The sequence below is a fragment of the Sturnus vulgaris genome, chromosome Z, assembly GCF_052056855.1.
Source record: "Sturnus vulgaris isolate bStuVul1 chromosome Z, bStuVul1.hap1, whole genome shotgun sequence".
Taxonomy (NCBI): domain Eukaryota; kingdom Metazoa; phylum Chordata; class Aves; order Passeriformes; family Sturnidae; genus Sturnus; species Sturnus vulgaris.
In genome coordinates this window covers 44,102,174-44,115,416 of record NC_142283.1, presented here as the reverse complement: position 1 = coordinate 44,115,416, position 13,243 = coordinate 44,102,174, and the positions used below count along the sequence as shown (strand labels likewise).

At 36.8% G+C, this 13,243-nt stretch overlaps 1 long non-coding RNA gene across 1 annotated transcript; it reads left to right on the top strand.

Moving 5' to 3' along the window:
- The first annotated feature begins 1,462 nt into the window (after positions 1-1,462).
- Positions 1,463-11,776, top strand: LOC106848875 (uncharacterized). The gene is made up of 5 exons (XR_015799460.1): positions 1,463-1,680; positions 3,189-3,332; positions 3,797-4,179; positions 4,691-5,000; positions 9,349-11,776. It is a non-coding gene; the product is annotated as an uncharacterized LOC106848875 (long non-coding RNA).
- Positions 11,777-13,243: the final 1,467 nt, after the last annotated feature.

Here is a 13,243-nt window from a genome sequence, read left to right as displayed (position 1 = left end):
CATGAGAACCCAGAGTATGTCCTGTGCTCCTGCCTGGTCCAGTGCAAAGCGTTGTGGCAATGTGGAATAATATCAAGTGGGATTTTTTTTAGAATGTTTTCTGCTCTCCCTTACTATGTCTAGTCTTTAGTCTATGGACTGTGCAAATTCTACAGATTGTGCTGGATCAGAAGATAAGACTACCACAGGAAGTTCTCTGAAGATAAAGGGCCTCTCTCTTAATCCAGAGCAATGTACTTACCTTCAACTCATATTTGGCTCTTGCCAGAGCATTGTACATACCTTCAATTCATGCTTCTGTAGTAAACCTGATATCAGATGTAAAAGAAGACAAGACAAGAAAAAAGAAGACAATTTACTACTGGCTTCTAGTCTGAGTATTGAATAGTATTTTTGGTCAAAAATAGGAGCCTCCTTGGGTCAGCTGGAGACTGTCCAATAGTTTTAAAACTATGTGCTTAGTTCCTATTGCTTTTTAAAGCTATTACAAGAGACACAGGATATAAATCTATGTTTATTACAGGCAGTATCTATGTGTATTAAATTTTCACAAGCCTGAGACAATGTGTTACTACAAACATGATAAGTAATTTCAGTGAAGCCCTTAAAGAAAATGTTAGTTGTAAGAATTCCTTAAATACCATTTGTCCCAAAACTTATTTAATGTATACTTGAATGTATAGCTGGAGAAGCAGGTATCTCTGTAACTTAAGAAACAACTTAGATCTCTGTGGATCCAGTCACTTAGAAAGGATAGTATCGGTATTTTGGCTTTATCTCCTGTAATTGCCAAAGGTAAATTTTTGCTTCAATGTTTCTAATAAGCTTCAGAGATATTTGAGCATGACTGTCCTGTGCTTGTGTTTGATAAGCCTATATTGCTGGCAGCAGCAGACAGAGTAAATGGGTTTCTAAAAATCTGAACAAACCAGAGATATTTGTAGATGCAAAGATAGTGAGCATGGGCTGATGCATGCTTTAAATTAATATTTTCAAAGTCAGCTGGCAGCTTCAGCTATACAAATAAAAATTCTGTCAGTAATGCAGATTTTTTTTTCTTTAGAATGATGTCTTGAGCTGATTTTAAGATGATATTCTATTCCCTAATCATGCTGAAATGGCTGCTGTACTTTAAGATGAATTAGGTGGCAGGGCCGGAGCCTGGGAACCCCAGGCAGGATCTGTTTAAGCCTTCTCTCTCTCCAGTGTGCTCAGGCTGTGGGCAGACTGGGACCCTACATTGTTCCTTTTGTTGCATTAGTTTATGCTATAGCTTGAAGCAAGAAGTTTGTTTTTTTCCTTTCTCGTAGCTTGAGGCAGTACTAGGAATCCTCTCAGGGGCTTTTTTAATTTTTTTTTCAATGAACTGTTTTCAGCTTGGTTTTATTTGTTTGTTTGACTGTTTGTTTGTTTGCTTTTTGTTTCTCAATCTGTCTAGGGAGCTGACAGGGGCTACCCTAAACCCAAGACCTTTGGGAAGCTGAACCAACACTAGAAAGGACACTAAAATCCACCAGTTTTGCCTGCTGTGAGGAGGAGACCAACGCCAAAAATCCAACAAGTTCCTAGCTGCTGTGTGAACTCTTTTTTCTCCCCCTTCCCCAGCCACCATCTTTGCCCCCCAGCCACAAGGCAAGGTGGGGGGGTGTAAGGTTCAATTCTTCTTCCAGTGCCTTGCAGGTATCTTGCTTTCTTAATAAATAGTTTCATCTTTTTTCATTTTCACCCACAGATATTAATTTCTCTCATTGGCAAAAAGGGATTATTAGAGCCCTTTTCTTTAGAGAAAAACACTCTTTCCAGAGCGTTTTCTCCTAAAATTTGTCTCTAAACAGAGACAAATTACTATGAAGTTATGTCAGTGCATCTGTACAGGTCTATCTGTATTCTTGAAGTCGTGTGGACATATGTGGTATTAGCAAGGTTAGATATCACAAAATAAGTAGTACAAGCACCAGGAATATGGAAAAAACCACTGTATTCTATTCAAGTCTATCATAGGATTAAAACAGAGCACTAAAACTAAGGAAGCTGGTAAGCTAAGGGATACAGGAGATGGTTTTAAGTGGTACTATTGACTCTGAAGCTATCTTTAAAATTTTTCACTTACACCCTGGAATCAGAGTAAATGCAGACCTGTGGCCATGCCTGAAGATAAACCTGCTAAGGATGTGCCTTCCTGCACCTTGTTATTCAGATCCTGGACTAGTGAGGTAGTCAAGCCTTGCTTCTGGAAACATTCTTTCTGGTGAAACTGAAGGAGGTTAGCAATGACAGGTTCTCTTTCTTCTGTCATAATTTCTATCAGAGAAAAAAAAAACTCTGTCCAGCTTAGATGCTATTGTTTGATTCTCTGTGGGTGACTGTTTCATACTTTGGTCTCAGTCCTTAGAAGTAAATGATGCTAACAGATTTCAAGAGTTAATTCAAGGACCAAAGTGGCATTTTTGAAAAGTAGCTAAATAGGATAATCAAATCTTGTTTTTTCAGTGAAAAGTTTGAATTTTCCACCCAGGGCTCCAGTTTGAAATTTGACTGAAGTACAGTAATTCTCAGCAGGCAAGCTCTATGAAATACAAAGTGGACTCATGTTGTCACTAAGTTTTTTTAAAGCATCTTGTTTTATTATTTATATATTTTTAATACCATCTCTCTGATTGTTTTACAGACTGACTACAATTTAAGTTAATGCAAAGACATTAAAAAGCTGCCTTTTAAATTTTTAATGGGAATAAAATTGTGCACAGAGCATGGACTGTATTGAACTAACTGGATCTGATCTACAAACAAGCTAATACAATTTCAAACTTTGTTTTAAATATTTTCTTGGAAGTCACAGATGCTTCTGATTTGTATTTTTGTAGCCACTGTTTTCTAGGTGCTCTAAATACCAGTTAAATTATCTTTTAGAGATTTCCAAGAAGTTGAAATCGAATTTGCACCCAGGTAAAAGATACTGGGAAAAAGAAAGGTGAAGATTAATTAATTTAAATTGTAGTTAATCCCCCCAACAACTACAACAATGAAAACATCAAATAAAACTAACCAACCAGACAAAACCAAACCTAGCCCAAAACCACAAAAAAACCTCCAACTGTCCCTCAAAACATATCAAAATACATTGTAGAAATGGAAGCAGAGGAGAGAAAAATAAAGTCGCTTGAAATACTGTCTTTCTTCCCTTTCAGAAAGCTGTAATGGACTTGTGGACTAAAAAACTGTCAAGTAATTCTGATTGGACTATCAGCAGTTTGAGATGTGGCATTTTTTGACTGGACCCATCACCTGGCTGTGACTCAAATGGAGAAATGAAAAGCCTGTTATGTGATAGGGTAAGTTTGACTTTTAGCTGGTTTATACTGTGTTACAATTGTTAAGTGTAGGAACAAAGCAAAAAAAAAGTGCTCACCTACTTAAAGCAAAGCTTTTTTTTCATTGTTTTCTTCTTTTCTTTTTGCCTGTTTCATTTTTCAGTGTTCAGTCTCGTAAGTACAGGAATTTTGTGTGGCAGAACAGTAACTGATGAGTCTTATGAACCACAGTGTAAAAGCCTGCTTTGAAAGTGTAAATCTCTTAAAACATTGCATTTGCCACGTGTACATTATAGTTTATGAAACCTCTTTTTGCTGATTTTCTTTCAAATAAGTAGCAGTGATTTAATAAGGTTTTCTGCATGTTTTTTATTAAAAATCACATGCAACTTCTCTTTTCTTTCTCTGAACAATGTAGATATCTAGAGCTTTAATGACACGGGATGATGTTGGTAAATACTAATATGACCCTCCTTACTTTTCAGATCATTCTCCTCATCCCAAACTAGTCCACACAACTATGAGTGAAGTCAAGAAATTCAGAGAGGTCTAACATCATAGGCTTGAAGGTCTGCAACAACTCTCAGCTATTAGGATTTGAGGAAAAATGTTGACTGTCACTCCAGATCTCATAGCTGAATCTGGAGGACCCAAGCTGCCCAGATTTGTGGCCTGTTGGGATAAGCCATGCCTTAAATTCCCTTTTCAAACATGAGTAACAAACCTGGGGAGGACACTGCTGGTGCCGTCCAGTGTCTGTAATGCACATGTTGGCAGAAGAGTGGGGAAGTGTGCCTGCAGTTTCTGACTAAGAGATGACCCAAGGGATCTACTGTTGCCCTAAATGGATGTACCACAGAGCATGCATGTGAGTTATAGATGTTCCTAATCAGTCTCATCTAATCTGTAATTGAGAAGTACCAGTTATCCTTTACTACCCCACTGAAAAAAAAGCTGCATGTTTATACACATGTGATTTGTTCCTATGCACCTATTATCCGCTCCTATGATTACAGATATGCCACACCTTACATGTTAACAGAATTATTGACTAGGAGAAACAGGGAGCAAAACCAAAATATTTTGTGCTTTGGCAATCAAATCTTTCTCTGCATGTTAGATAGGACATGAAACATATCCAGGAAACCAAACCAACTTATTTAATGAACTGTTTTATTAATTTTTTGCCCCAAAAACAACTAAAAAAATAGATTTCTTCTCTTTAGAAATTCGAATCTCTATCCAGATCAGAGTAGAAGATGACTTTGAAAAAGACAAAACGACTAAGTATGGCAGAGGAATGATACCTCTAAGTATTGCAGTGCAAACACGGTCATAAACAGAAGTGAGCTTCATTTTCTTTTGTTTCTTCTTTTCAGTTTGGCGGTAATGAGCATTGTTCAGAGATCATAGGTTGTTTTACACTGCTGATGAGTCAAGCCAACAGAGGAGAGCTTCTGAGCTGGGACCTGCAGTAACTTCCAAGTGAGTCATAGTCACTGAGGTGTCTATTCTCTGCATTTTCTGGGAATCAGAGTCAAGAAGGCTTATCACAGACATCAGTTTTACCAGGAAGTCCTGATCTAAAACAAGAAATGACAAAGATCAAGGGTTCATCAACCAACAGGAATGCAGACAGCTGCAAAAGTAAATGAATTTGGACTGTGAATACTTGGCTGAGAAGAGACAGTAAGTATTATTCACTCCTTTGTTACCATTGTTAAGCAAAATGCCTAGAAATACTGAATAATGGAATAAATGTGAATATGCTCAGCCTCATACTGGGAAATAAATGAATGAACATACCATGTTACAAAAGAATAGAGATATGAGAGGAACATAAGGACTTCCTATTTCTGTTGAGGAATTAGCGGCAGCTACTGTCTCTTAGCATTTTCTGGTGCAATCTTAAGCAGTTTACACCTCACCATCAGGTACCTACTAATGTAGTTTTTGAGCTTTTCATCCCTTAAGATGGAATAATTGGAGGGGTTTTGTTGTTTTTACGCTACATAGGAATCCCAACAGTATTCTTCCACTTTCCCTAAATGATGAGAGCTTGTGTCTGTGCCAAGCAATTTGTGGTATAATTTGTAGGAGTTGTATGCTCTCCAGAATGTGCTACACTAATGCCTCATCTGAAGAATGCCAGTAGTACAGTGACTTTCTTTTAATTAACTGTGATGTCAACTTCGTGTAGGAGGCAAGCTCACAGCCTGTGAGTTGAAACTCTAAATTTCTGATCCAGGAAAGAGAATCACAGCATGCACAAGCAAGCAGTATTTCATATAGTTATAAAAATTTCCATGAGTTTGCTCTCCTAAGATAGAAATCTGATCAACACTTACAAGAACTTCTATTTTTTACTGTTACAAAGTCTGGTCTTCACAGAATAATAAGAATGCTTATTCTTATGTACACACAAAGCATAGGAATTTGCCATTAGAAAATCAATTTGCTAAATAAAATTTAAATTGTCCCAAATTTTTTCTAAGTATTGAAAGCAAATGAAGTACAGGGATGGAGAAAAAATTTAGCAATCCATTTGGAGATAGTGTTAGTTTCTCATAGTTTAGGTGAATTCTATAAGAAGAAGTTAAGAAAATTTAGAAATAGAGTCCATCATTCCCCAGAAATTTGCAGGAGAATATCACTGGTTTCACACTGGTCCTGTCTGATCAAGGTTCAATTCTGATCCTTCAAGAGGTGCTGAGAAGTTTCTCATTAGTTGCAAAGCCATCACAATTCCCTCAATAGCACACAATTAGGGACATTTTTCCTCTGGCTTCCTATGCTGCAATCCACACCTCTCTCTATAGTCTTCTGAGACTAGTAGCAGGAATACTTTTCTTTGGAAATAACTTCATGCATGGGAAAAATGATGCTTTTAGTAAGTACTTTATTTGCAAAAAGGGGTAAAATTAAAGTAAAACCAACCACCCAAGCAAAAGACATCCAACAAAACAGTTTGTTCATCTGAACACAGTGATCCAGTTAGTTCTTGGTTTGGGACCTGGCTCTGAACTTAGCTGAACTTTCTTGGGAAATTACTAGGCATTTCATTTGTGTGCCTTGATGATCACTCTGAATTTGGGAACTAGGACCTTTGAACCTCTGGATTCAGCTAGGGCATGCTTATTATTCTGGAGACTCTTTCTGACAGGCTATCCCATGGGCCCACTGGTGTTGCACTGGTTACCCACTACTCAACACCAAGACTAAAAGTTACACGGGTGAACCCTTGGGAGTGCCTGGAATTCAATGCCTTAAGTAAATGCCCTCTGTTATAGGGGATAATTTCTACAGTATTTCTTCACCCTCACAGAAAATATAATTAAATGGCTAAAACTTCTGCAAATTTTTTCCAAACCTCATTGTGATCCTGGATCTCTCCTCCAGTACAAGGTAACACATAAAAATGGTCTTTCAGGTGACAAAATGAATGATTTACAAAGTGTACGATTACTCCAAGACATGTATTTGTTATTTATATTCACTCTTTCTAGGGGGATTTAAATTGCATATAGCCAACCTCTTCTTTCAGCAATCGAACAGTGATACTTGCTCCTATTTTCAGATAAAACTTTTCTTCAAAAATTAGCTCAATATTGAAGCAAGAGTAAAATCTCTTCTGCCGTGATTGCTTGCCTTCACATGGAATGTCTCTCAAATTACAGTATAGATTCTTTTGCTTTGTATGCTAAGAAAAATATTTTGAAGATTGTAAATATTGGTAGTTCTTGATGACAATGTCCATAAAAACATAGATAAGTGGGATATAATTCCTGTAGTTTGCTGTGATATTTATAAGATTGTGCAGAATGCTATGGGACATTGTTTTGTGTCCTGTTTCAACCAAGTAAGATGTTTTTAGTAAGCAAAACTGGCAAGTGGAAATCTTTGCTTTGAAATGAACTATGAAATTAACACCTTTGTTTCCCCAGTTACATCTTTTTGCTTTAGCTTGTTTTCAGAGGGGTTACCATGACACAAAAGCAGGGTAACTCGTTGTTGAGTCAGGCCTTTTGTCTTAATGTATTTTTTGTGACAGCACAGTTTTTATCACCATTATTGCCAGACAAAGAGATACTGACACTGTCGAGAAATATAGTTTTGAATGCTCAGCACAATCTGACTTATTCCAGTGCACCAGGCCTATTAAGAACATTCCAGCATTATTCCTGTGTTTGCATTTGGCATAGTACTCCTATTATTTGCTTTGTTTTCCTTCAATCAGGGTTCAAAATACTATTTTATTCCGTTATTACTTTACATTTCTCAATGCTGTCACACTCTCCAGTCAAAAAGCATGAAAAACCTCAAAATGATTGTCCTTCTCAAACTGAAATTGAGCTTAAAAATCAAATGGTCAATTAAATGTCTGTTGAAACCCATTGAGCAATTTTGCAGTTAAGAATATCCAGTGTCTAAAATCATCTAGGCCAATGTACACTATATAAATAAGCTAAGGGATGTTCTGTGAGATAAGATTCCCCTTCTACAAAGGGAAGACACACAAGAAGTGGCACTAAAGAGGGAGTGAACTTCACTGAGAGACGAACTGCTTCTTCATTTCCCTCCCTCACTACTCCAGAAAGGCAGTATTATTTTTAAATGCAAGAAAAATTCTAAAAAATTCTCATTTAGCATAATGGCAAACAATTTTTGACTCAACCCTGTATTTACACAAGCATAAAAATGACTTGAAAAGGAAGTGTTAGATCACAGGTTTGGTAATTAGAAGATGATATTGGGCAGCACTAGGATAAAAGGTTAGAATATTAACATGCCAGTGAAAGTCTATGCTTTACAGCAGGGTTTATATTGCTTAATTTAATATGACTTTAGATGTACCAGGTGTTGGTGTATCCAGCAATGTTCTCACGGGAGACCATTCTAAAGATTAACAATTATCACTCTGGGGCTAATGGTCTCTGCTCTTCCCTGCCCTTGCCGACTGCACCCAGTTGAGCCAGCTGTGTTATCTTTTCAAGTGTCTTTGTAAGTCCTCAAAGATGCTCTTGATTTTGCAGAATCTCCTTGTGTCCTAGGCTCAAGTAGGAAGCATTTTCAAAACTTGTTTTTGCCTCACAATATTGAGGCAAAAGTCCCCATTTTCCAAGTTGTCTGAGTAACAATTGAACAGATTCCTCACTTTACTCGAGGTATTAGCATGCATAATGCTCAGGATGTGCAGGCAAGTGTGCTAATGTACATGGTGACTCCACAAAACCACAGGACCTTAAGAAATGGAAGAAAAAGCATCCATTTTTAAAAGGGACTGCAAGCTTTCTACACTTTTGTACAAGTTTTTAATCAAGACATTGGTCTTCATGTGACTCTGAATTTTCAGGAATCATTCTAAGTATTCAAGAACAGGAACTTAATTCAAAAGCAGTAACAATCAGAACATGTTTTCACGGCAGCAGCTTTGCTTGCAGAAGGATGTGATTTCTGTTTTGCCAGCTTTAAAACATTTACATCCTTGTGCTTATGGTCTGCATTTCTAGGTCAACAGAAGTAACACACTCGGTGTGTTTGTGATCTTGTATGACTTTTATGAAATACTAGTTGTACCAGTGACTTCTAGGATTGTGCTACTACATTAATTCTCTAAATATCATAAATATATTACATACGTTTTTTAGACTACAAAAATATGTGGAAAGAATAATCTTAATGGTTATATATTATTGTCAATAAAAATGTTTTGTGTATATACTAATCTATTATTAATTGAATCACATATGCATGTTGTTGTACCATCACTTATCATTTGTGTTATCATTGTTGAGATCTACTTCTTCTGTATCTTACCTTTAAAATTAAATACAAATTTTACAAATCAAAGTACAACTATGGAAGCAAGGAAAACTATTTCTTTTAATTTTAGGCAAAAAAAGCCAGAACAGCAAAAAATTAAGCAGCCCTACAAGTATTAAAAACCTTGTGCAATTTGCATCATCTTAATGGTGATATAAGTTTTGCCTATCATCTCACTGATGCTATTTTTATTATTTCTTTCCTTGCTTTTCAGAATAGTTACACCTTTTCCACACATGCCTAAGTCTGCCAAGTGAAATGAGCTCCTGAAACAAACTCTGAAGGTCAGCATATTAACAATAACAACTTGAGAAGACTTTTTTCAGCTAAGCTAGATGTGCTGTGTCAACTCAATCCTGTTTTTTTGTTAGTCCTCTCACCACAGAGAAAGATGAAATGAAGATGCAGTGAACTTCCACGTACCCAGATTTAAGAAACCACAGTAGTTGTCATCCATGTACTTCAGTCTTTTGACCCACATTCTGTGGTCAATTAATAAATTGACAGTCTGTAAAGTTGTTTCACACTGGGATTGAGTAAGAATGACAAGGAGAAGGCCCTACATCAGTGGTTTCCTTTCAGAGTACAATTAAATATCATCAAATCCACAATCAATGGCAATGCACACACATGTTTAACAAAGCTTTTAACCTTTCAGCCATCAGGCCATCTGCCTTTCAAGAAATATTGCTTGTGGTTCAAACAGCATGCAAGAAATTGTGTCCATCCTACATGTTCTTATGACCAGAATCCCTGGATGGATGAAGGCCTGGAAATCTCTTCAACTACTCCACTGCCTCTCAAATATTTAAAAAAAAAAAAAAAAAAAAAAAAAAAAAAAAAAAAAAAAAAAAAGTTATAGAGACTACTATGTAAGAGTCATTCCATGAAACAAATCCAGTCGAAACACCATAACAATGATGAGAAAGAAGACTAACTACTTCTCAGTGACTCCTCTTGAGCCCTCGAAGATCTAATGTGGGTACATATGCAACATGAGACCCTTTCCTTTAAAGAAATGATAGGGAAAAAAAAATCTCATTTTTTTGAACATATAAACCTTGGCCTTCAAGTATAGACACACAAGTAGAAGTGGAAAAGCCAGGGAGCCTGTCCCAGGCTCGGTGAAAGCCCTGTAGCTGCAGCAGAATCTGGACTGGACCAGCAACTTGGGATATCAAAAGTGAAGGAGAGAGAGCACATCCAACTGTGAGTAACAATTGCCTGCATTAAAGGGCAAAACCATCACATGAATTGGATTTGGCTATTTGTAAACCCCGACTTTAGAAAATTATACTTCTATGTAAAATACTTGGAAATACCTGGCTGATATGACTGCACAAAACTCTAATGAGGCATAGTTATGTGCTGAGAAGAAGAATGCTGCACAGAGGTGTTTCATCCTGACTTACAGGAGCTAAAAGAAAATGAATTGTGGGGTTTTGAATACTGGTGAAGACAGTAGAGGGGAAGAAAGGATTCCTGGGGTAGATAGATGAAACTAATTGGAATGGGCTACATGAACATGAGCTTTTAGGCTAGATTTCAGAAATTACTTTGTTTCATGAGGGCTTTGCTTCATTGATTTAAACAGGTTGAAGGATTTGAGTAACTGAAACTCAGCAAGAAAACACGAGTCAATTACTCCAAAAGCATGACAGTCTCCAGGGGCAGACACCAAAGGCAAAAACTGGGCTCTTACAGGCATGTGTGTATCTTATAACACACATTATTGTTGAACAGCTACATCTTTGGCAAAATAATTCCACTACATGTAGACTTGATGAAGAATTGTTTGCTTGAATCAAGATGAAAACAAAATGTTGCTGGCTATTAGTTAGTGAAATTAACCTTATAAATATGCAAACCAAATTGGAATATGATACACTTGAAATTGGAGGGGATTTTGCTCACTATTTTTCTGGAGAACACTCTTTCAAATCTTTTAACTTCATTACCTTCTTTTAACTTAATTAACAGAGATAAAAAAATGGTAAAGGACCTGTAATCAAGAAATTTTTTTTGTGGGACAGAATGATCAAGGAGTCAAGGTAATTTTTTATTCAGTACTTCTACTCCAAATATTTGTAGGAACATCAAAAGATTTCTCCAACCAAACAGAGAAATCCACTTGGACGAGTATTCATTTAAATATATGCATCTGGAATAAAAACTTTCACATCTAGGTAGTCACCTTGCAATCAGTAGAGAAATACACACTTTTAGGAAATGATCCATCTGACATGGTCCTGTAGGGTGAGATATTTCAACCACAGTCCATTTCTCCTGACTAAATATGAAAGAAACATAGAGTTATGCTGTGAAATTCTAGATGTAGTAAGATAAATCCTTACACTAAAGTCTGCCTCTGCTGCTAAGCAAAATCTGTCTTCTACAGAAGATGGTAATTCTTCAGGAGAGGTCTTCAAAAGCAGATTAAAATGGGCACAGCTAAGAAAGGCTGTGTTTGTTTGATATCAGCAGGTTTGAGCTTTGATATTAAACTTCTGGATCTTTTCAGCTTCTTTACTAGGTGTGGGACCAAAGTATTAACAAAATCAGAGAATTTTTTGCTGCAGAGATAAGTGTTCAGTGGTACTTTAAGGAATAAGTTAAACCTATGGAATGCCAACTTCATCTCTTAGGTGTGTGGAGCAATAAATCCGCAGTAAGTGTTTCTTTTCCCTGTTACAGAGTGAGTTCTTGTCCTGGTATTTCATATACTTGTCTCTTCAGCCAGGATGGTCTAAATTCTGAAATAGCTGAAGAGATAAAAGATCAAGAAAAAGCCTGAATGCTGCTGCTGATGTTGTTAGTTACCTCACCCATATGTTTATATTTACCTAAAAAGTTTAGAAGAAGCCTTATGACATGAGTGAGGTGTGGTATTTGACAGTAGTGGCCCTGGAAGAAACAGAGGCCATTAGGAAGTACTTCTGATGAGAACAGATCCCAAAAACATTGCCTATGTAAATGACAAGTAAAAGTACCAGCCTCTGAAGAGAGAAGCTGCTCTTCAAGTAAGATGAGCAATAAAATGATGGAAGGAAAACAAATATTAACTGCCTTATGTTGACAACTATGATAGAAGATCCTTTTTTGCCCTGTAATTCTTGGATGAAATGTTCAAGTGAAAATATATTTAGTGAAAGTTTAGGCATCAACATACCGTGTTGACAAAAAAAAACCCAAACAAAAACAACATAGGAAGAAAATAAAACCAAGGATTTTGGACATTAATAGAATAAACTAACAAGAATTTTCATATGTCTAAGAAAGATAATCCGTTCAAAAACTTAAAGCAAAATCCACTGAAAATAGATATAAACTTTTGCTACATTATAATTTCAAGCTAACAGATGGTATATAAGGCCAAAGCAAAAAAGTACAACCCAAACAGGATTTAACTGCTGAGGACTAAGCTGTGCGTGATAGATAAGCTTCAGTTAAGGTGATCAGAATTTTTCACTGACTTCAGCTTCAGGACCTAAGTTGTAAGATGAATTCACCTTAAATGACTGCGAATACTGACAACAGTCAACAGTTCTGCATTGTTTCTGCACAGAATTGTACATAATGTGCTTAATCCAACTGGTCCAGCTGCTTGGGAAGGCAGCTGGACACTGCCTTACCTAGACATTTGAGGAAGGTACCAAACCGACTGCATGATTTAAGAGACTGGTTTAAGCTAACACTTTCAAAATCCAAATGTTTCCAGATTTTAATATTTTTTTGCATTTCTTGTTACCAGAACGATGACTATAAGCTCCTTCTTTGACTCAGATGTTGCCATGCCACGAGGCAATATTCACAAGGCTGAACTTCAGAAAACTGATACCAAATGGTGCATCTGTCTTAGCGGGACATGACCATGTGAAAAAACAATGTTATCTGAATCTTGTGAGAAGGATTTATAATTGATGATGGTACATCTTAAAATGTCTCCTGTTCTGTATGGTTGCTGTGGGAAACTGAGTGGAAGTACCATAGAAACCTACAGAATATTATCTAAGAAAGTCCCTCATGCTCTGTGAGCAATTCTAGGTGTTGTGGAGAGGACTCTGTAAAAGATAACAAAAAGATCAGAACATCTTGGTGGCCACTAAAGG